This window comes from Mustela erminea, chromosome 19 (genome assembly GCF_009829155.1).
Source record: "Mustela erminea isolate mMusErm1 chromosome 19, mMusErm1.Pri, whole genome shotgun sequence".
NCBI lineage: Eukaryota > Metazoa > Chordata > Mammalia > Carnivora > Mustelidae > Mustela > Mustela erminea.
In genome coordinates, this window is record NC_045632.1 from 13,273,236 (window position 1) to 13,296,761 (window position 23,526).

Genomic DNA, 23,526 nt, shown 5'->3' on the forward strand with positions numbered 1-23,526 from the left:
AGCACTCAAGGAAATGAACTTCAAATTGATTAAGGACCTACACATAGGATCTCAAACCCTAAAATTCCTAGGAAAAAAACATAGGGAAAAGCCTCTGTAACCTTATTCCTGACAATGCTTTTTTGAGTGGGACATCTGAAGCACACACAACGAAAGCAAGCACTCACAAATACCACTACACCAAATTGAAAAGTGCAACTTCTCAGGTGCACCAAAGCCAATGAAACACACCAGAGAGTGAAAAGGATGTACAAGTGACTAACACGTGCTCACAATCACCAATCATCAGGGAAACGAAAACCAAAACCACAAGATATCACCTCCTACCTCTTACAATGGCTATTACCAAAAAAGACAAGAGGTAACACCCTGGTCAGGATGTGCAGAAAAAGGAACACTGGAATACCGTTGCTGGGAATGTATACAGGGAAGTCTGTATGGAAAATATTAGGGACACCCAACAAAAACTGAAAATACAACTACCACACAATCGACCACTGCCATTTCTAGGTATGTATTCCAAGGACACAGAATCCGTATCTCCGCAACCTACCCAAACAGGAACATCCACTGCAGTACTATTCACAAAGCCAACATATGGAAACATTACTGTGTGTCAGTGTTTATACTGACAAATCGGGGGCAATCGCCCAGCTCAGTCCAGTTACAGATCAAGAGTACACAACTCTTGATCTCAGGTGGTGAGTTCAAGCCCCATAGCGGGCATGGAGTATATCTTAAAAAAAAAAAAAAAAAGAATAAAAAAATAAATTGTTTCTAGATAGAGAAATAAATAACGTGACAAAAAAACATTTAGTACACCCATGTGCAGGAAGAGCAGCCATAAAACTGCAGGCAACCCTGCCACTTGCCACAAACAGATGAATCCGAAAAAAAAAAAACACACTAAGTCAAATAAGCCACACAGCAAAACACAAACCCTGTATGTGGATACAGGGTACAAACCCACTTAGGTGGATTTTTTTTTTTTTAAGATTATTTATTTATTTATTTGACAGACAGAGATCACAAGTAGGCAGAGTAGGCAGAGAGAGAGAGAGGAGGACGCAGGCTTCCCGCCAAGCAGAGAGCCCGATGCCGGGGCTCAACCCCAGGACCCCGGATTCATGACCTGAGCTGAAGGCAGAGGCCTTAGCCCACTGAGCCACCCAGGTACCCCTATGTGGATATTTATTAAGAAAAAAAAAAAAAGTCAAACTCAAAGAAACAGAAAGGAGAATGCCACAAGCTAAAGACTGAGGGAGATGGGGAGATGTTGGTAAGGATACAACTAACATTCACAAGATAACTTCTGAGGCTCTATCATACAGCACATTGACTACAGTTGCCAATATTCTATGGAACACTTGAAATTTGCTATTCGGGTAGATATTAAGCTTCAGAACCACCAACAACAGAAAATGTAATTGTGTCAAGCGATCCTGGACTGATCAGGTTCATTTTGTTAGTAATTTCATAATGTAAGGGCACCTCGATGTCTGGGTCTAGAGATCAAGGCCTGCCTCAGGATCCCTGCTCAGCATAGTCACCACGAGTTTCTCTCTGTCTGCCCCTCCCCCTGGCTCTCCCTCACACACATAACACACACTCTCTCTCTCTAATAAATAAATAAATAATTAAAAATTCATAATGTATATCAAATCATTATGTAATATAATTTCAATAATACAATTTTATTTGTCAATCATATCTCACAAGGATGAATGGAGGGTGGCAGGTAAAAAAGCGATGTAACACCACAAAAAGAACCATACAGGGCAGTCTTGAGAAGTAACCGATGGTACACATAAGCAGTAAACATGCCCATGCCTCCAATTTCAGGCACAGGCAGGCAATGGAAATGTCACCCCAAGGAAGGGTTCAAAACCCAGGCCACAGAAATGGCACTGATCTGAACACAGAGACCAAGCCAGGGAGAGGGCAAGCAAGGTGCATTCCATCAGCCTCAATGCAGAACCACTGACCTGCGATCTTAGCTGATCAGGGCTCAGCACAGCGGGTACTGGGGCTGCGGGCAGACAGAAGGGCACACCAACAACTCAGGGCCAGCAACAAAAGCAACTGCCCAGAAAGCCAGGGAAGCACCCAGTGAACACAGTCCACACCAGAGAAGCACAAACCCTCCCCTGGAGAATGGAAAAGGGGAGTCCGCCGGATACAGAGTCCAGGGGAGGTCAAGGGGACGCCGAGGGCCTTACCCAGTGACGATACAAGTGCAAAGTTCTCCAGCATCACATGGTGGTACAGCCGTCTCTGAGCCTCATCAAGAAGCCTCCACTCCTTCCAGGAGAAGTACACGGCCACGTCCTCAAAGGTCACACCACACTATCATGAAAGGAAAACATGGAACCCTCAGCATTCTCTCTCTGAGAACTCACCAGCCAACCCACACACCCACCCCAGTCTCTCCTGTCAGCCCAGCTCCCCTCCTCAGATAAACACCATGTCCTGCTGTTCCTAATGCTGCTCTCCTCTCACCTTCCCACCAATCACTGTTCAGTGCTCAGCAATAACACGCAGGGGACACATGGAAGCAATGTGGCCTGCAAGTCCCATCCCCCTGCCAGGATATTCCCATGGAGTCTCCCAGGGAAAGCCCTTAAGACCGCCAATTATAGTCCCTGCTCTGCCAGGAAGTCTTCAATACCAGTACCCTGAGGCCCTTAGCTCACACTTCCTCTCCAGGTCTGCATGATTCTGTAGACTATACTTCTCATGTCTTCAGACCCCACAGATGAAAAAGCTCAAACCTTCCAAAGGATTCTCGCTTGATTCACACTTGTCCTTGTCACTTGACAACCAAAGGATGTGTGACAAACACAAAGAGGTTCCACTACCACCCCAATATGACCGTGTATCCCAACAGAGGGAAAGCCTCAAATGCTGCTGAGAAGCCTCCTCACCTGCCTCTAATCTTCCCTCCAGTATCACACTCACAACCACTGTCAACCTAGAATGTTCCCATGTCATCTTCTACTCCCCTACTACCCATGCTGGCCCTCCACAGTTGGGAACCAACCATCCACTATTGGACCTTTCTGAAAACCCCAGCCCTAAGGACCTCTCTGCCAGGCACAGAAAAGCAAAAATGACATTTTCCTCAGACCATTTCTGGCAGGAAGACTCCAAAACACTCTGGATGCCATAAAAGCTGACCACAAAATTCTGGTGAAGTCCTAGAACACTGAAAAGAGAGCAGCTCCAGCCTCTCAAATACTCGCAGGATGGGCCGCCTGGGTGGCTAAATGGGTTCAGCATCTAACTCTTCATCTCCACACAGGTCTCCATCTCATAGTCCTGAGTTCAAGACTCCTGTTGGGCTCCACACTGGGAATGGAGCCTACTTAAACAAACAAACAAACAAACAAACAAAATCCCCCCCCCATGTCCTCAGCTATCACTTGTTCCAGCATCCCACTGAAGGCTTGTCCATGTATCTGCCAGATCACTGCCTCTCTCCTTCACCTGTGTTCACAACACCCAGCAACCCCGACCACGAGTTGAGCAGGAAAACCACTCTTCAGCACATGTTACTAGGTCCCTCTGACTTACTAGGAGCATTGCCATGACACTCTGCATTCCCTTTCCAAATGTGATCCCAGTCTCCACCCTGGTCCACACAGCAGCCATCACTTTTCAAACTCTCCATCATGAATCTTTCCCCCAGTTTCCCATAATTTCCTGTCCAGCTGCCCACTTGATGCCATCACTTACCATTTTCTGAAACACCTAAGTCACCTAATACTGTGGAAACACGTTCGGACACTCCCAAAGATAAGCAACTTACTGTTAACGTCCATCAGGTTGATGGGACTTTCCCTCCCTTCAGCTGCTAAACTGTAAAAATTAATGAGGGGAAACCTTCCTAAATTGGGGTCGAGAGGTTGCACTGGGGGCAGCTCTCAGACACTACGGTAGTGGGTGGTATCATCTGCGGGTCCAACAGAAAGAGATGGACTTGAACTTATTTGGGGATACTACTTCACTACCCCCCCCCAAAAGACAGCCTTTTCATGATCGCCTCGCCCAAGAGCTCAGCCAATGAGAAGCCACTATACTTCGACCTTCCAGTTTAGTCCAGTGGACTCGGAGTACATAACAGCTTTAGCTCCGTTCCTTAAGCGGGGGCGGGGAGACGACCTCTCTCTTCTCCACACTGGCTACTGCTTTGACTCGGATTCTTCAAGCGTCACCGACCAAAAGCCCCGGGGTTCCCCTCACTCCCCCCAGTTCTCCTCTCCCTTACGAAACCCACAATTCGCCTCAGCCCTTCTCCGAAAACAGACCAACAGCAGCCGGTTCTCCAACATCCAGGGTGGACACGGTGGCGGTCGGGCCACTACCAACGACAACCACTAGTCCCTCCTGCTGCGCGTCCTGCCTGCGCGCTCACCCCCGGCGGCGGCGCTTCTCCGCGGCCCGAGAAAGCCCCCTGACACCCGCCACCTTCCCTCACCGCCAGCAGATACGGCCTCGGCAGGCAGAGACTGCGCCGGTCTCACCCGCCGCGCCGCACCCTGCTCCTGACAGAGCCAATGCAGCCGCGCCGTCCCCTGTTGGTGGCGCGAACCCCCTGCCGCCCCCTGCCCCGGCGGCCCTTCAGCCGGTCAGCCCGGAGCCCGCGCCCGCACTCAGCGCGCCGGCGCTCCCACACGGGCCCCGCCCACCGGCGCCTCCTTGTCGCGGACACCCGGACCTGGGCCGCAGGGCCGCGAGCAGGCGCTCCACTCTCGAGCCTTCGGTCTGGGTGGGGGGCGGCGGGGAGGGCCCGGGGGACGAGCGTTTACCTCAGCCGAGTCCCTGGGCGGGGCTGCCGCCATCGGACTCTGTGGGCGAAGCGGAGCCGGGAGCTGAGCGGACACCCGGGCCATTAGTCTTTGTCTAAGCCCCGGTACGCGGCAACTCGAGAGATGTCACAGAGCCTCGGGCCCCGAGTCTGTCTTGGAGGAAACAGCCCCCCCTCACGTCTTCTCCACTAATCACCCTTCACAAAGTGCGTTTCCGAACCCTCCCAAGTAAACAAACGGGAAAGAGAGGCCGAACGCCGCAATTGGCAGGAAGTCCCGCCCTAGCGGATGCGCACGCCTAGAAATGCCCCGTCCTGTTCTTTCATTGGCCCCTTGCTCTGTCGTCAGGGCCGAGGGTCTTCCGGGTGTTGTGGCTCCCAGAACTTGGGCGGTCTCAGAAAAGGGGTCTTCTACCCTGGAGTTCGGCGCTTCGGTCAGGTCTCACCTTGAGGGATTCCGGAAAGTTCTGCCCCTCCTCAGAGGTACCGGACCGCATTTGGTTCTGGTTTAAGGCGGAGAAGACTCCAGGAAGGCCAATCTTCTTCCAAAGGAGAAAACCGTTACGTTAGATACTCCCGAATTCCGTGGCTGAGGTAAATGACAAATCATCCCTTGAGGCGCCTCTGAAATAAATGAGTCTCTCTGTCTACCTGGAAAGTTGTTGTTGCTCTTCATGCTTGCATCCTTCAGCGCGTTAGTCAGTTCATAGTTCGTTAGGAACTTAGAAACCTTCCTGTTAAATCATAAAACTTCAACACGGTGCATTCTGAGGGGCTTTCGGCGCTATTCCTGAGTATCTGGGTTGGGCAGCACCCCGTCCAGCACGCAGAGGGCAGCTCCAAAGCGCTACAGAAAGGAAAGGTTTTTAAAGGTAGGACAAGGGTGCCTGGGTGGCTCAGTGGTTTAAGCCTCTGTCTTCGGCTTAGGTCATGATCTCAGGGTCCTGGGATCGAATCCCGCATCGGGCTCTCTGCTCAGCGGGGAGCCTGCATTTCTCTCTCTCTCTCTCTCTCTGCCTGTCTGTCTACTTGTGATGTCTCTCTGTCAAATAAATAAGTAAAATCTAAAAAAAAAAAAATAAAGGAATAAAGGTAGGACAAGAACATCATAAATAGAAAAAAGGTTAATGTCAGATGAGGTCACCTTACTGTGGGGACAAAAGACTCATTAGGAGAAGCCATCCTCTATCTTTGGGGGATGGAGGGCCCATCCATGTAGATTACCTTTTTGGTGCTGACCGCTGTATTCCTGACTGAGCAGTGGAAACGGAATTTCTGGGGAAGTCAAAAGTGCAGTGAACTTCGGCATTATGCACTAGTTTGGTGACACGGCCCAGCAGAAGTGACTCCATTTGCCGCCCGTGGTTTCCTTTCTAAGTCCCATACAGGTGCATGTCAGGGAAGAAGGACAAGGGATGGTAGGCTGCCCCGAATGATGTGGTCAGTGACGTGGTCAGCCTCTGGTACCACACTTAGCCTCTCTTACCTGTATCGCGATTGCGTCCCATCTATGAAGGAACACTTTTACCCGTATATTTCTTCGTCCATAGTCTCAGATATACCCAGTTCCTTTTAGGAGTCTGAAATCATCCCAATCATAGTGCAAGTTGACCAATGCTGTTTTTGGTACCAAACACATGTTGCCATTTTCAGTTGGAGCCAGTGTGCAAGGGGAGAATCTGAGCCTGAAATGAAGGGTTGTCTGAACCCAATGATCTCACCTTCGTGTGGGGAAGTGACTCTTCTTTCTTCAGGCACTGTAGCAGTGTCGCTTAACAACTGAAGTTATCTCAGAAAACAGTGGTGAAATGCACATTTTGGAAAGCAGTTTCTAACCTTTATCAAGTTGTTTAAAGACAGTGGCAGAAATAGCTACGGGGAAACCCACATTTCATCTCCCTACCCATCATTAAAGTCTTAAAAAATGTTATGATCTCAGAGAACTTTTAGAGAGGGCTCTAAGAAGTCTGAAAAAAGACGGAATAAAATTGAGCACGTGACTCTGCTAGACCAATATACTTATTCATTGTGAGGGCTTCTGTCTCCACAGTGTAACTTTTTCATTCCTGAAAACATTGAGCAATGCTGTCATCCTTAAAAAATAAATGGCCACTTATTTTACTAGTAAACAGGATTTTATTCAGGAATTAACAGGAATTTTAACTGGGGATAGGCACAGTAGGGCAAACCACAGGAAAGTCTGAAGAAACAGAAGGAAAGTCTGCTTTTATTAGGTTTTAGGAGACTGGGGAGGTTTGCTTTCAATAAAAGTTCATTGAAGGGGTACCTGGGTGGCTCAGTGGGTTAAAGCCTCTGACTTCAGCTCAGGTCATGATCCCAAGGTACTGGGATCGAGCCCCGAATCAGGCTCTCTGCTCGCCAGGGAGACTGCTTCCCCCCGCTGCCCTGCCTTCCTCTCTGCCTACTTGTAATCTCTGTGAAATAAATAAAATCCTTAAAGAAAATAGTTTCATTGAAGACCAAGAGTTTCCAGTTGTGACAGTTTTCCATTGGCTCTCTGCCCTGGTTAGGGTGTAGTTGCTGGGGCAAGGGGCATTCATTCTTCTTTTTGTTAAAAGCAGGAGATTAAATTACTACTGTGAAAGTTTCCTCCCTTGTCAGGATAAAAATAATCTTCCTTTTTCCTGCTAACTAACCATTCCTGCCTCTGTGAAAGTTTCATTTTACTTTATTTATTTTTATTTTTATCTTTTTAAACTAAATTCAATTCATTGACATGTAATATATTGTTAGTTTCATAGTTAGAGTTCAGTGATTTATCAGTTTTTTATAATAACCAGTGCTCATTATATCACGTGCACTCAATGGCCATCACCCAGTTGCCCCATCCCCCACCAGGACACCTTCATTTTATTTTATTTATTTTTTTTTCTAAAGATTTTATTTATTTATTTGATAGAGAGAGATCACAAGTAGGCAGAGAGGCAGAGAGGAGGAAGCAGACTCCCTGCTGAGCAGAGAGCCCGATGCGGGACTCGATCCCAGGACCCTGAGATCATGACCTGAGCCAAAGGCAGCGGTGTAACCCACTGAGCCACCCAGGCACCCTATTTTATTTTTTTTAAAGATTTTATTTATTTATTTGACAGAGAGAGATCACAAGTAGATGGTGAGGCAGGCAGAGAGAGAGAGAGAGAGGGAGGGAAGCAGGCTCCCCGCTGAGCAGAGAGCCCGACACGGGACTCGATCCCACGACCCTGAGATCATGACCCAAGCCGAAGGCAGCGGCCCAACCCACTGAGCCACCCAGATGCCCCAACACCTTCATTTTAAATGCGGTTTCCTTTACTAATTTTAAGACTACCTTGGAGAGAGAAAAGGACATTTAGGGTACCCGTAAGAATTAAAATGAAGAGAAATGGATATGTCATGTGTATTCACTGTTCCCACAAACGTCCACTGAGCACATACTGGTTTTTTAGGAAATCTGTTCGATGCATGGGAGAAATGCAGGCGCAAGACAAGCAGTCCTGCCTTCAGATGCGTTGTATTATGTTCAAGGAAAACACATGGAACATGAAAACAAAAGTTCAAGTTTACATTCAATGTTAAAATGTGGCAGGTGAGGGGCACCTGGGTGGCTCAGTGGGTTAAGGCCTCTGCCTTCGGCTCAGGTCATGATTCCAGGGTCCTGGGATGGAGCCCCGCATCGGGCTCTCTGCTCAGCAGAGACCCTGCTTCCTCCTCTCTCTCTTTGCCTGCCTCTCTGCCTACTTGTGACCTCTGTCTGTCAAATAAATAGATAAATAAATCTTTTAAAAAAAATGTGGCAGGTGAGATAGAAACAAGAGAGGTGATTTTGTGAGAAAAGATATCCACTGGGCAGAAAGGAAGACCTCGTTAATAAGAGCACCACTGAGCAAGGATGAGTCCTTCGGGTTTTATTTTTATTTGTTCTGGGTTTTGTTAAGATTTTATTTATTTATTTGACAGAGAGAGAGAGAGAGAGAGACAGCAGGAGAGGGAACACAAACGGGGGCAGTGTGGGGCACCTGGGTGGTTCGGTGGGTTAAAGCCTCTGGCTTCGGCTCAGGTCATGATTCCAGGATCCTGGGATCGAGCCCTGCATCGGGCTCTCTGCTCAGCAGGGAGCCTGCTTCCCTTCCTCTCTCTCTGCCTGCCTGTCTGCGTACTTGTGATCGCTGTCAAATAAATAAAATCTTAAAAAAAAAAAAAAAAACAAGCAGGGGCAGTGGGAGAGGGAGAAGCAGACTTACCACAGAGCAGAGAGCCCAATGCGGGGCTCTGTCCCAGAACCCTTGGATCATGACCTAAGCCAAAGGCAGAAGCTTAGCAACTGAGCCACCCAGGCACCCCTGTTAGTTCTGTTAAAAGATGAAGTGAGCTACATGAAAATTTCGAAGAGCTTATTTGAGCAAACACCAAAACCATTCAACAGCGAACCAAACTAGGGAAAAGGCTAATCTGTAAAGGGAAGACCGTGAGGCGCTTGGGTGGCTCAGTTGGTTAAGTGGCTGCCTTCTGTTCAGGTGGTGATCTCAGGGGCTTGGGACTGGAGCCCCTGCATCAGGCTCCCTGTTCAGTGGGGAGCCTCCTCCCTCTCCCTCTGCCTGTCTCTGTAGGTGGTAGAACATCGGAGCCACTGGCATCTAGCGGCCTCTTTGCTGATTTGCAGTTCCAAGCAAAAGAAGCCAGTGGCTAGGTGTCTTCCTGTGGCCTCTCTGCGCTGGAGACCCTGGGACTCCAGCCCTTTAAGCCTTTACCCTGCTTGGCTCACTGCAGAGGCACTCAGCAGGTGTGCATGAGAACCCTTCACCCTGCTGCTCCTCACAGTCTGTAGGTCTACAGAGTCCCTGTACTGGAGCGTGGAGGGAGGCAGCCTGGCCTTCCCGGAAAAACCTGTTTTCAGTTTCACCTCTGCCCTCTCCATCAGCTTTACCTCAGCTCATTAGAAATGCTCATTCTCAGTCCACAACAGAGACCTCTTGACTCAGACACTTCAGTGGTAGCCCAGGAATCAGTTCTTTAAGACGTCTCTGGGTAAGATAGACAGACAGTTGAATGTTCCATGCTCTCCTTGCGTTCCTGAAGAAAGGCACCTGATATTCTTGTGATGGGCGGGAATCGCCTCTATAGCTACAAATTTCAGAATACAGGCTGCAAAATTTATCAGTATACATTTGTTTCCTTCAATAAAAAAGTGATGTCTAGAGAAGCACCTGGATGGCTCATTTGGTTAAGCGTCTGACTTCAGCTCAGGTCATGCATGATCTTGGGGTCTGGGACTGAGCCCTGCAATGGGCTCCCTGCTCAGCGGGGAGTCTGCTTGTCCCTCCCCCATGCTGTCCATTTCCTGTGCTTGCTCTCTCTCTCACTCAAATAAATACATAAAATCTTTTTTTTAAAAAAAGTAATGCCTAAAAAAAGAGAAAAAAAATAAAAATAAAAATAAAAAAAGTAATGTCTAGAATGTCCGATTTTCTGTACTTTGTTAGTGCATTAGTGCTACTTCATGAACATAAAAAGCGAAAAAACTTTAACCACTGTAACTGGTACAGAAAGACAGTACTTGTAGTATGGTGTTTGTTGGTTGTTTAAAGAGAAGGAGTGTGTGTGGGGAAGTAAGCTGGACAGGAAGTAAGAGAAGCTCAAGCAGACGCCACAGTGAGGATGGAGCCCAGGGATGAGGTCGTCTCACAATCCCCAGATCACCAGCTGAGCCAAAATCAAGATGTGGACTGTTATCCAAATAAGACACATGGGCGCCCCATAATATCCTCTTAGAATTGCTTTTGCATATGGATGGATTGCTCTGTGTCTGTGCCTGTGTTCAAATACGTCCCTGTGTTACCAAATCCCAATTTTGGCTGCCTAGCACTCCAAAAGTCAATACTCAAAAGAGAAGTATTGATTGGAAAAGAAAATGAGCTTTATTGGGAAGGCTGGCCACGTGGGGAGAAGGTGGACTCTTGGACAAAGGCCAACTCCAAGGTTTCATCCTCATCCAGGGGATTTTAAAGGAGTTTAGGGCAGCTTACCAGTAAGGGGAGTACAGCAGTCCTTAACACTTTTTGACTACATGCAGACTCGATGGTACTAGCTATAGATGTCATCGCAGTGCTGAGAGATTGTGCAATGGGCTCTGGTTCCTTAGTACCTGGGGGTTGTACAAGAGGGTCTGTTTTGCTTAGTGGCATTTGGAAGTCCCCAGCTGTTTCTAGGAGTGAATGTGTGGTCTATAGATAAATAGAAAAGTTAATCCATCATGTAGGCTAAGGATGCTTGTTTAACCTTAAGGTTACTAGGTTGCCTGGGGGCCTGAGTTGGCTTCACCCATACACACCATTTTTCTTAGTACAGAAGAATCTCAGCTTCCCCCAGTTGGAGCTCAAACTTTCCAGGCAGCTTCTTCTTTCCAACTTGTCTGTTGACTCAGATGGAAGACCTCGCTGGCAAGGCATGCACTGATGGGAACCAAAACTACCCCCTCAAGGACTTTTTGCCCTGAGCCAGCAAGTCCCCACTCATGACTGACTCCAGGACAATGATCTGTTTGACTTTCATTGCCTTCCTGCGTGTACTCACCCACCTTGGCCCCACATTTTCCTTCTACAAACCCGGAAGCATTCTCTGCTCATTGGAGACAATCTCTGAGCGGTTTGGCCATTGTCTTCTCTGTGCTGGGCTTGCTGAGATGCCTTTTTGCTTTACCACCTCTGCTTTCTCTGCCTTTGGATTTCTGCACCAGGAAGTGGCCAAACCTAGTCTGTCTGGGACCCCCACGATAAGTGCTCTTGCACCCTTGTGCCCCAACCCCTACAACAAAGTTGTAATTTGTTTTTGGGTTTTTTAAAAGATTTTATTTATTTGAGAGAGAGAGAGCACAAGCAGGAGGAGGGCTAGTGGGAGAGGGAGAGGCAGACTCCCCACTGAGCAGGGAGCTCAAGGCAGGGCTCTATCCCAGACACCCAGATCATGACCTGAGTCTAAAGGCTTAATTGACTGAACCACCCAGGTGCCTCAAAGTCATAATTTGTTGAAAAACCTGCACCTGACATTTTCCCCCATTAAGATAACTGTGGACAACCTAATCCTCTGAGTTTAGGCCAGACTTGTACTCACATCAGCACCAAAGCGGTCACAATGGTGCATGCAAGAGGAACAGAGGACTCACCTGCAGACTCTGCTGTGTCCCTGAGGGGCAAAGGAGGGCCAGGGTAGAGCACTGACTTAAGAATTGATGGTGGGGTGCGCCTGGGTGGCTCAGTGGGTTAAGCCGCTGCCTTCGGCTCAGGTCATGATCTCAGGGTCCTGGGATCGAGTCCCGCATCGGGCTCTCTGCTCAGCAGGGAGCCTGCCTCTATGCCTACTTGTGATTTCTCTCTGTCAAATAAATAAATAAAATCTTTAAAAAAAAAAAAAAAAGAATTGATGGTGGGAACGTCCTCTCCAGTGAAGTACGGGTACTCAACCCAGATGGCCCTTTCAGTAACTTCCAAATGTTTCCTCTGTCTCTGCCCTCCAAACTGGCATCAGGCCCCGCTGCAGGCCCCTTCCTGGCATGTCCTCCGAGATGAGACCATGATCCCACATGTGTCCAGGGGTGGGAGGAGGAGTTAAGGCTTCCACAGGTTGCCACACACCTAACCTATGGACCTTCTTACTTCTGGTAGAGGCCCTCCTTCAGGTGGAGAGGGACTCCTGAATCCACCTCCGATCCTCTGGGTGAGGCCCACCAAGGAGAGAATCCCCATCTTTCCTGGGACAGGCCCCACCCCACTTGGTTCCCAGTCCTTCCTGGCCAGGGGGAGGCTGGAGGGGCCCAGTGCCCTCAGCCCCTCCCTGGCCCCAGCCCACTTTCCCTGAGACAGATGCCTGGGAACACAGCCCACAGTGGCAGCGAGATGCACGAATGTTGACTCTTTGGGGACCCGCAGCCAACTATTACAGAAAGAGAAGGAATTACATCACTTGGAGGCTGAGGTTCCATGGTGAGAATCTCCGAAGAAGTGACTCTGAACTGAGTGGGTGGACACAATAACCCTGTTGCTAATAAGGTGAGACGAAAGCTCATCAGTCACCAGTCTGGGTGTTCAGGGACGTCCCTCCCCTCTGGCCTGTCAGGGTTAACGTCTCCTGCCTGTGAGGCTCCTGCAGACCTCCAGCCAGCTCCCAGCCCCCACAGCCGCTGTATGCCTGGCCTTGTCACATCTCCTGCACACGCCAAGGTTTAGTTTTCCTCCAAACACCCAAGTACAGTTTTTCAGCACCTACTCTGAGCACATCGCTCTCACCATGGGAGAATTTACACTCTAGAAATTGGCAAACGCTACAAAGCTGGGATGGATTGTTTTTCTGAATGCCTGGACTTAGAAAATGATGACATAATGGAATGAATGTGCCCTAGACTTAAACATGTAAGGTGTTTTGGTCCAAGACAATGGGTAGGCCACAAAAACCTAATGTACTTAATGAAAAAATAGCCTTTTAGTATTACCATGACACTACAGAGAAAAATGTAACACCAGGTAAGAATGAGAAAAACTCTAACATTTTTTTGTTTTTGTTGTGTGCCTGGCTTATTTGTAATTGAAAAAGAACTGGCCATAACCACATCAAAGAAAGTAGGCAAGTGAAACAAACAGCAATTGTATGAAAGAAGACATACAGGTGGTAAAGAAACTCATGAAATAATGGTGAAAAGTCAGAAATCCCTAGGAAATGCAATTACAACATAGTACTGCACACATACTAAAAGGGCTGACATTAGACGTCCTATGAAGTACTAGGAGCGGCTGGAAATACTAGAACTCTCATACACACCTGGTGGGAATGCAACAGCGAACAGTTTGGAACTCATGGCACCCCTTTGGCACTTTCAGGAAAATGTTAACACTCGCCTACCTGTGCCTAGCCATTGTGCTTTGAGTTTTAACAGAAGTGAAATGAAACAGTTATCTGCATAAGGAACTATAATGAAAGTATATAAAGGGATTTGTTTGTGAAAGAAAACACTGGAAAATAACCCAAATGCCCAAACAGATGAAGACATCAATAGTGGTATACATCCAGAGAAGAAAACAATACTGTTGAATATAAGGGACAGACCTGCAAAATGACCTCTGAGCCTTCAGACCAAACAAAAAGGCTGAGAAGTCCACCTGGCGGAGAAATGGTTTATTTATGGAATTTGGGACAGAAGATGATCTTGAGCAACCTTAACAGGAGTAGGACTCCGTACCACCTCCTCCAGAAAGATCTGCGTTCTTAGCCCTAGAGGCTGGGAGTAACTGGGAGACTACCTAGGAGGAGGACGGTTCAGAACAAGTGTCTGCTAGTCCTTCAGGATTCCAACAAGTATGCTGGCTGGGAGGGGTCACAAAAGCTACATCCGTAGAGGATAAATTCTCCTTTGTCTTTATCCTTTTTCCTCCTGCACCACTATGGCCTTGACATGTAAGCACCACAGAGGACAAAAGAATTCAGAGACTTGGATTATTTTATGACAGTGACCTCAGCCAACCAGGATATGTGTGTGTGAAAGTGGAGAATTTCTATGCACACTGATCCTTCCCAGCCAGTCACTGCAACATCTGAGGGCACACTTTTTTAAGAAATACATACCACTTAGGCGGCTGGTGTCTCCTCTACTCCCTAGTTACCCAATCATCTAGATTACCAATTACAGTCCCCTTGCCCCTGTACAGTTCCAAGTGGAAACTGCACAGCCGGTCACAAGGCTCCTGTGAAGGATGTGGGTAGAGATTCCACTCAACAGTGCCCGGCAGCCTGGGCTATCAGCTGTGGACAAGCAAAATATTCTTGTTTCTACAAGCACTGGAGAAGGTCTCAAGTGCTCCCTCTTCACGGTGACCTCTGGGCACACAAAGCTTCCTGGCACCCAGACCACAAAACCCAGATGTGGATCCGAGGAGGCTGTATTAGCTAGAACTGATGTTAACATGGTACTACACTCCGGGTGACCAGACAAGAGAAATTTATTTCACCCCAATCTGGAGTCTCGAAATTGAACATAAGGTGTCAGCTGGGTTAGTTTCTTCTGGGGCCTCTCTCCTTGGCTTGCAGATGGGGATTCCGTGTCCGCCCATGGTCATCCCTGGGTGCCAGATTCCTCATCTCTTCTCAGAGCATCAGCCATACTGCATGAATCAATCCTAATAACCCATTTCAACCTCATCATGTCTTTGAAGATGCTCTAATTGTGGTCATGTTGTGAGGTACTGGGGTTACCACATTAAGTGTAGGGCATAGAAATCTCCCCATAACAAAGGTCTTGAGGTTTTTTTAAAAGTGAAATGTATCACTTTTTTAAAAGGCTTTATTTATTTGACAGAGATCACAAGTAGGCAGAGAGGCAGGCAGAGAGAGAGAGAGAGAGAGAGAGAGAGAGAGAAAGCAGGTTCCCTGTTGAGCAGAGAGACCAGTGTGGGGCTCGATCCCAGGACCCCGGGATCATAACTGGAGGCAAAAGCAGAGGCTTTAACCCACTGAGCCACCCCGGCACCCTGGTCTTGAGTTTTAATACAAATTAAAGCCCAAGTTGGAGAGCAGAACTGACCTATGTATTACTTATTTGCAGACATCCTCTCTGAGACACAGTAAGTTTGACATTGCAATGAAATCTGTTCACTCACTGGCAGAGCCCAATTCCAACTTCAAACCCTTCGTCAGAGTTATTTTAACACCTAAGACCAATGGTAATTGTAAGGACCTATTTAGCAAGACCCTTTCATTAAAGTTAAGCTGCCCCTGCTCCCCTTCCCCCAGGGGACTTACTTAAAAACAAGTCCCGGAAACCAGCTCCAGGTAACAAAGCCCAGATACAAGGGTGGGTCAGGCCAGGTGGAGACATCGGTCAGTGGGGGGTTGCATACTGTCTCCCTAGCTACTAATGAGTATGGTCCCCAGCCCTTTGGGAGCCTTTTTGGTGCCAATCCTAATTAAGGTGTGATAGGCTGGTTCAAATGTCTACTAGGGCAAACTGTAATTCAATTGGTCACCTAGCATCACTGTGGAGTTTCCTGTATGTGTTAAAATCTCATTGGCCACCTGTGGCCAGGCCCCACAGCATGGCCTTTGCCCTTAAAAGGTAGTCTGTGGGGGGCACCAGGGTGGCTCAGTGGGTTAAGCCTCTGCCTTCGGCTCGGGTCATGATCTCAGGGTCCTGGGATAGAGCCTCGCATCGGGCTCTCTGCTCAGCGGGGAGCCTGCTTCTCCCTCTCCCTCTGCCTGCCTCTCTACCTACTTGTGATCTCTCTCTCTGTCAAATAAATAAATAAAATCTTTTTTTTTTTAAAGATTTTATTTATTTGACAGAGAGAGATCACAGGTAGGAAGAGAGGCAAGCAGAGAGAGAGAGGAGGAAGCAGGCTCCCCGCTGAGCAGAGAGCCCGATGCGGGACTCGATCCCAGGACCCTGAGATCATGACCCGAGCCGAAGGCAGCAGCTTAACCCACTGAGCCACCCAGGCGCCCCAAGTAAATAAGATCTTAAAAAAAAAAAAACTAATTGCAAAACAGAGAAGGGTCGCTCTCTCTTGTAAGAGGTGCAGCCCCGAACGTTTAGTTAGATTCTTGACGCCTGGCGCAAAATAAAGCTTTGCTTGACCTTTGCTTTGTATCAGTCTCACTCCTTTAACCACGGACCCATTATTGGGGCATAACAGTAATTAAACATAAAGGCCTTCAATAATGCATAAGCGAGGGGCGCCTGGGTGGCTCAGTGGGTTAAGCGGCTGCCTTCCGCTCAGGTCATGATCCCAGAGCCCTGGGATCAAGTCCCGCATCGGGCTCTCTGCTCAGCAGGGAGCCTGCTTCCCTCTCTCTCTCTGCCTGCCTCTGTCTACTTGTAATCTCTGTCAAATAAACAAATAAAATCTTAAAAAAAATGCATAAGCGAGATCAACACACAGCACCCATTTCTTGCGTTACTGACTTAGAAGCTGCAAATATTTATCACAAAACTCAGGAGACCAACAAGGTCCCTAAATCATTTAGTCTTTCTCTGCAAAACATCATCCAGAACTCAAGAGGTATGGAGGGTCAACACTGGGTCATATCCATGCACTAACTTAGACGGCACTGAGGAGATCTCAGTACACATCATGTCCACCAGCAAATGACCAAGTGAAGTGGTCAGCATCACTAAGCCGGGTGGTGACAGATGTTCATTATTGGGACCATACAGGTGACAGAGGTGAAATGACTTCTGTCACAAAATCTGGCAGGGACCCCAGCAATGACCTTGGACACATCAGAACATACAATACAACTTCTGAACGTTTCCCAAATAGTTGGAATTTCAGGAAGTAACTCCGCTGTGGATGTGCAGAAGAACAAAGCAGGAAAGTGGCTGCCTCGTAAGGTTCTCTGCAGCATAATTACACGAAAGAAGGAAATACCATGTTCTCTACCATTTTAAAGTCTTTCTGCAGTGTGAACTCTCAAGTGTAGAATGAAGACAGATGTCTGGCTGAAGGACTAGTGTCCTTCAGCTCACCCATGTGGTCATGCTCCGAGGTGACCTCCGATTTTTATGAAAAAGTATTTTGCCCAAAACATTACCTACACTATTCACGTGTTTGTTAGCTCAGGCTGCTCTAACAAAATACGATATATAGGGTGGCTTGTAAGCAACAAAAATTTCTCACTACTGGAGGCTGGCTATCTCCCATTACATTCTCCATATAGCCTGGTTTTGTGTCTCATGAGAACCAGCTTCCTGATTTATAGAAGATCTCAAAGGGTCCTCACACAATTGACAGGGGAAGCAGGCTGTCTCAGAATACTTCCAATACATTAACACCATTCATTAGGAATTGACATACATGATCCATTCTAGTTATCAATTACCTCCCAAACGGGGGTATAGCTCAGTGGTAGAGCATTTGACTGCAATTACCTCCCAAAGACATCATCTGCTACTCCTACTGCATTAGAGGACAGGAGTCAACATAGCAAGATTACAGAACAGAACCCTTTAGTTCATGTTTTCACCCTCCCAGACTTTATCTACTGTGTACTTTCTCATGCTGAATGAGACTGGAAATTTAGCTGAAAGATTCCCCACCTCCTAAGGTCTTTTTCCAGTGTGAACTCTGTGATAACTGAGCGCACCATAACTGAAAAAAAATTTCCCACATTCACAGCAAGCATAAGGCCTTTCTCCTGTGTGAATTCTCTGGTGTTGAATGAAGGCTGACTTGTACTTCAACAATTTCCCACATTCATTGCACTTGTAAGGCTTTTCACCTGAGTGAACCTTTATGTGTACATTCAGGGTTATTTCTTTGGAAGAAGGATTTGCCACATTCACTGCACTCGTAAGGCCTTTTTCCAATGTGAAGTCTCTGGTGAGAATGGAGGAGAGAATGAGAAGTGAAAGATTTCCCACATTCACTGCACTTATAAAGCCTTTCTCCAGTGCGAACTCTCTGGTGATCACGGAGATAAAAACTACAATTAAAAGATTTCCCACAATCACTACAATCATAAGGACTTACTGCAAGGTGACTCTAACGATGATACCAGAGGGCATGGCTAGAACTAAAAGATTTCCCACATTCATTACATTTGTAAGGCCTTTCACCTGAGTGAACCTTGATATGTACATTGAGACTATTCCTTCGGGAAAAAGACTTGCCACATTCGCTGCATTTGTAAGGCCTTTCACTATTGTGAACTCTCTTGTGAGAACGAAGGTGAGAAGCAGTGGTAAAAGATTTCCCACAGTCACTGCACTCATGGCCGTTCTCCAGTGTGAACTCTCTGGTGGGAATGAAGGGCAGATTTCAAAGTAAAAGATTTCCCACAATCAAAGTAAAAGATTTCCCACAATCAAGGCATTCATGAGGATGGTCTCCAGTGTGAATTCTCTGGTGTTCAATGAATGTTGACTTACACTTCAGTGATATCCCACACCATTACACTTGTAAGGCTTTTCACCTGAGTGGACCTTTAGGTGCACGCTCAGGCTATTTCTTTGGACACAGACTTGCCACATTCACTGCACTCATAAGGTCTCTCTCCAGTGTGAGCTCTCTGGTGATAATGGAGGGCCGAATTAGCAGTAAAAGATTTCCCACATTCATTGCACTCATAAGGTCTTTCTCCAGTGTGAACTCTCTGGTGATCACGGAGGACAGACCTTGTGGTAAAGGATTTCCCACATTCACTGCACTTATAAGGCCTTTCTCTAGTGTGAACTCTCTGGTGACAATGAAGGACAGAACTAGTGGCAAAAGATTTCCCACATTCACTGCACTCATAAGGCCTCTCTCCTGTGTGAATTCTCTGGTGTTTAATCAATGTTGACTTACATTTTAAAGATTTCCCACATTCATTACACTTATAAGACTTTTCACCTGAGTGAATCTTTATGTGTACTTTGAGAATATTTCTTCGGACAAAGGACTTGCCACATTCACTGCATTCATAAGGCCTTTCTCCTGTGTGAACTCTCTGGTGTTTAATCAAAGTTGACTTCCACTTAAAAGATTTCTCACATTCATTACACTTATAAGGCCTTTCACCTGAGCGAATCTTTACATGTACTTTGAGGCTATACCTTCGGATAAAGGACTTGCCACATTCACTGCACTCATAAGGCCTTTCTGCTGTATGAACTCTCTGGTGAGCACGGAGAATCGAACTAGTGGTAAAACATTTCCCACAATCACTGCACTCATACAGTCTTTCCCATGTGTGAGTTCTCTGATGATGTGAGAGGGCAGACATAGAGGGAAAAGACTTTGCACAGCAACGACACTTATATAACCATTCTCGAGACTGAATCCTATGATAATCAACACTGAGCTACTGCTAACAGATTTTGCACACCCGCTACAAACATAACTTTTCCCTCCACTGTGCCATCTCTGGGGATGAAGGAGGACAGATTTGTGGCCTAAGAATCTCCCACATTTGCCGCACGTGTACTGCCTGGATCCACTGTGAGTCCTTCCATGTTGACTGTGGGTTGACCTCTGCCAAACTGATTTCCCATATTTCCCAAACTTACAATGTCTTTTTCCAGTATGGTATCTCTGGTGTATGGCAAATAAGGACTTGTACCTGAAAATTTTCCCCCATACACTGCACACAAAGGACTGTCCTCCAAGGTGGACACCCTGGTCGCGTGTATCTGTGTGTTTGGGACCAAAGGCGTTCTTGCATCCTCCCTAAGCGCCACGACTGCTTCCACGCTGTAATGTTGCCCTGCACTGGGGGATCGTGTGTGGCTTCTCCCCAGTACGAGTGGCCTCTTGCCCCAGATGCCCAGAGCCAGACAGTAAGTCCTTCTCAACCTCTCCACAGGTAAAGGGCTTTCCCAAACCATCGAATCCCCAGCTCTTGACAACAGAGGCCCTGTCCACACGGCTTCTGAATGTTTTTGCTCCCACGGGCTGTTCCTGCTGCTCCTGCTCTAACTTCACAGTGAAAGAAAATCGTTTCCTGCAGGCCCCACACCTCAACCGTTTCTGACTGTTTTCTTTCCCCTGGAGCTCAGCCAAGTGGAAAATATCTCTCAAGACAGGACCACACATCTGACAGGGGTGGGTCTTCCGGGAAGACAGAGCTGGGCTTCTTGGTCTGGGACACACCTATAGAAGTGCTCTGTGCAAAGGGGGCCTCCTCATCTTCAGCTCCACAGCAGCAACCTGAAGGCAGAGAAATGCTGGTAAAACATGTGCTGGCTGTAGCGCGGGGTGAACCCATCACACACACACATCTGTCTCACAGGGGCACAACTGTATAAGATGCTTTTCCAGCAAAGGAGATGCAATTCATTTGAAGGAGTGCTTGCTGTACATTACTGGGCCCCAAAAGTTGTTGAGAGCACACTAGAAGGACAAAAAACTAGGGTATGACACAAGGAGGAGAGCCATGGTTTAAATCTTACTTCTCGTCACACAAGTTTGTGTAGGACCAGTTCTGCTGGCATTATTTGTCTAAGTACAAGGCTGCAGGAATAAATAAATCTGCTGATCTTCAATGTCAGTTTAAGGACATGTGAAGGGGGTGCCTGGGTGGGTCTGTCTGTTAAGCATCTGCCTTCAGCTCATGTATATCCCAAGGTTCTAGGATTGAGCCCCACATCAGGCTTGGGGCTTACAGGGAAGCCTGGTTCTCCCTCCCTCTCTCTCTCTCTGCCATTCCCTTTGCTCATTCTCTCTCAAATTAGTACATAAAATCTGGTTTACGAAATTAAAAAAAAATAAAGATGTGAGTATCTCATGGTAAAACATTTGGGGGTGAATGCTGGGGTACACACAAAGCAGTGAGAGTAAGAGGTGAGACACGGAGGCCTGAGAAGCACTGATGATGTCGTGGAATTACCACTGGAGTCGAACCCAGAATCCACAAACTGTCAACAGTAAGAAGGAGAGATGGAGGTAAGATGGGGCCATCAGCAATCACACCAAACTCTGGTTAAACAAACAAAGGTGCCCAGTATGGTCTGAAAACAGTGCTGATATCACACATTCCCCACTTCTATTCCCCAGTGAGTATACCTGGTCATGCTGGAGTATGGCCATACTATGACACACAAAGGACTCCTCCCTTTAAGCCTTCCTGAGCAACTACAAGATGCCAGGAAGATAGAAATAATGAAGGAAAACCAAACTGTCCCAGAGCTCGGGACACTTCAGACACAGAAAAACATCTTATGTGACTGACGTCAGCAGGGTGGGATAATAGAAGATACCATTCTTTTTTTTTAAGATTTTATTTATTTTTTATTTGTGAGAGAGACAGAGAAAGAGCGAGCACGCGCGAGTGCACAAGCAGGGCAGAGTGGCAGACAGAGGCAGAGAGAAAAGCATATTCCCTGTAGAGCAAGGAGCCCAATGCAGGACTTGATCCCAGGACCCTGGGATCATGATCTGAGCCAAAGGCAGCAGCTTAACCGATTGAGCCACCCAGGTGTCCCTAGAAGACACCATTCTTCACCCCGAAAAAAATCAATTCAACTGTTGTCTCTGAATGGCATTCCCTCAGAGGGCGCAACAGCGTCACTAAGACTGAGCAGTACACAGTGGAGGTTAAAAAGGCACAAGCACACAGAAAAGACGACTGCAGACTGCTACCAGAGACATGGGGGGTGGCTAAGAAATAAGGGCTGAGATTATCTCTGTCAGCCACACGGTGCGTGTGTGACCCTGCTCAGAAGAGCCTCCAGCTTCCTGCTCCACAGGGGACACTGGAACACCTGCCACCAAGTCAACCAAAGCCTAAAGCCCAAGCAATCTTCAGAAAGATCAAAGCAGAAGGCAGCATATTTTAGATTTCAAACTACATTACAAAGCTACTGGATTCAAAATAATAGCACACTGGCTTAAAAAGAGTTCAAGGGAACAAAATATAAATTCCAGAAGTAAACATTCGTATATACAGTCAACTAATCTTTGGCAATTATGCCAAAAGGATATTTGGGAAGAATTCTACACTAGGGAAGAATAATCTCTTTAATAATATTGTGAAATCTACCCGGAGTCCCAGGGGGCACATTTGGTTGAATTTCAACTTCAGTGAGGTCAAGATCTCAGGGTCATGAGAGCAATCCTGCATCTGTCAGCTTAGAGCCTGCTTGGGACTATCTATCTCCCTCTCCCTCTGCCTTTCCCTGCCATTATCTCTGTCTCTCTGTAAAATAAATAAATGTTTAAAATACTGTTTTGAAGGGCACCAGGGTGGCTCGCTGTTGAGCACCTGACTCTTGGTTTCACCTCAGGTCATGAACTACCAGTTTTGAGATAAAGCTGGCACCGGACTCCACGCGCACTGCTGAGTCTGCTTTGGATTCATTTTCCCTCTTCCTCAGCCCCTCTCTGCTTGCTCTCTCTCTGAAATAAATAAATAAATAAATCTTTAAAAAATAGTAATAAGATATTGCTGTGAAATTTAAATATCTAAATGGAAAAACAATGAAACTTGATCCCTATCCTTTAATACACATGGAAATGAAGTTGAAATTGACTAAATACTTAAACATATGACCTTTAACCCTAAAACTCCTAGGAAAAAAAAAAGCCCCCTTAACCTTATTCCTCCCAGTGATTTTTTTTTTTTAAGATTTTATTTATTAATTTGACAGAGAGAAATCACAAGGAGAGGCAGCCAGAGAGAGAGAGAGATAGGGAAGCAGGCTCCCCGCTGAGCAGAGAGCCGGATGCGGGACTCGATCCCAGGACCCTGAGATCATGACCTGAGCCGAAGGCAGCTGCCTAACCCACTGAGCCACCCAGGCGCCCCTCCCAGTGATTTTTTGAATAGGACATCTAAAACATACTCAACAAAAGCAAAAAACTACAAGTACCACCATACCAAATTGAAAAGTTGCGTCACAGCCAGTGAAACCCACAAAAATGAAAAGGATTTACAAGTGGCTAACACATGCTCACAACCACGAATCTTCAGGTAAATGAAAACCAAAACCATGGGAGACTAGGGGGCTCAGACAGTTAACTGTCTGCTTTTGGCTCAGGTCATGATCTCGGGGTCCTGGGATCAAATCCGACGTAGGGCTCCCTGCTCAGTGGAGAGTACTCCCTCTCCCTCTATCCCTCCTCCCCGCTCATGCTCTTGCTCTCTCAAGTAAGTATCTTAAAAAGCCAAACCAAAATACCACAAAACCACAAGATATCACCTCGTACCTATTAACATGGCTATTACCAAAAAGACAAGTAACATGCTGGTCAGGACGTGCAGAAGAA

General features: G+C 47.0%; 1 protein-coding gene across 5 annotated transcripts in view; it reads right to left on the reverse strand.

Moving 5' to 3' along the window:
- LOC116579347 (zinc finger protein 271-like) overlaps positions 1-23,526 on the reverse strand; it is a 55,388-nt gene that overhangs the window by 26,657 nt on the left and 5,205 nt on the right. Inside the window, exons 2-4 of one of the 5 annotated variants that reach the window (XM_032324588.1) lie at positions 9,729-9,874; positions 6,032-6,492; positions 4,809-5,654 (exon numbers count right to left, since the gene is read on the reverse strand). The exons of 2 other annotated variants lie outside the window; for them this stretch is intronic. The gene's annotated coding sequence lies outside the window, so the exon portion shown is untranslated. Of the gene's footprint in view, positions 1-1,691; positions 2,347-4,808; positions 5,655-6,031; positions 6,493-9,728; positions 9,875-10,827; positions 10,947-16,702; positions 17,663-17,711; positions 20,470-23,526 lie in introns of those variants that run through there. 2 more of the 5 variants (XR_004281234.1, XR_004281231.1) reach the window with 2 other exon arrangements.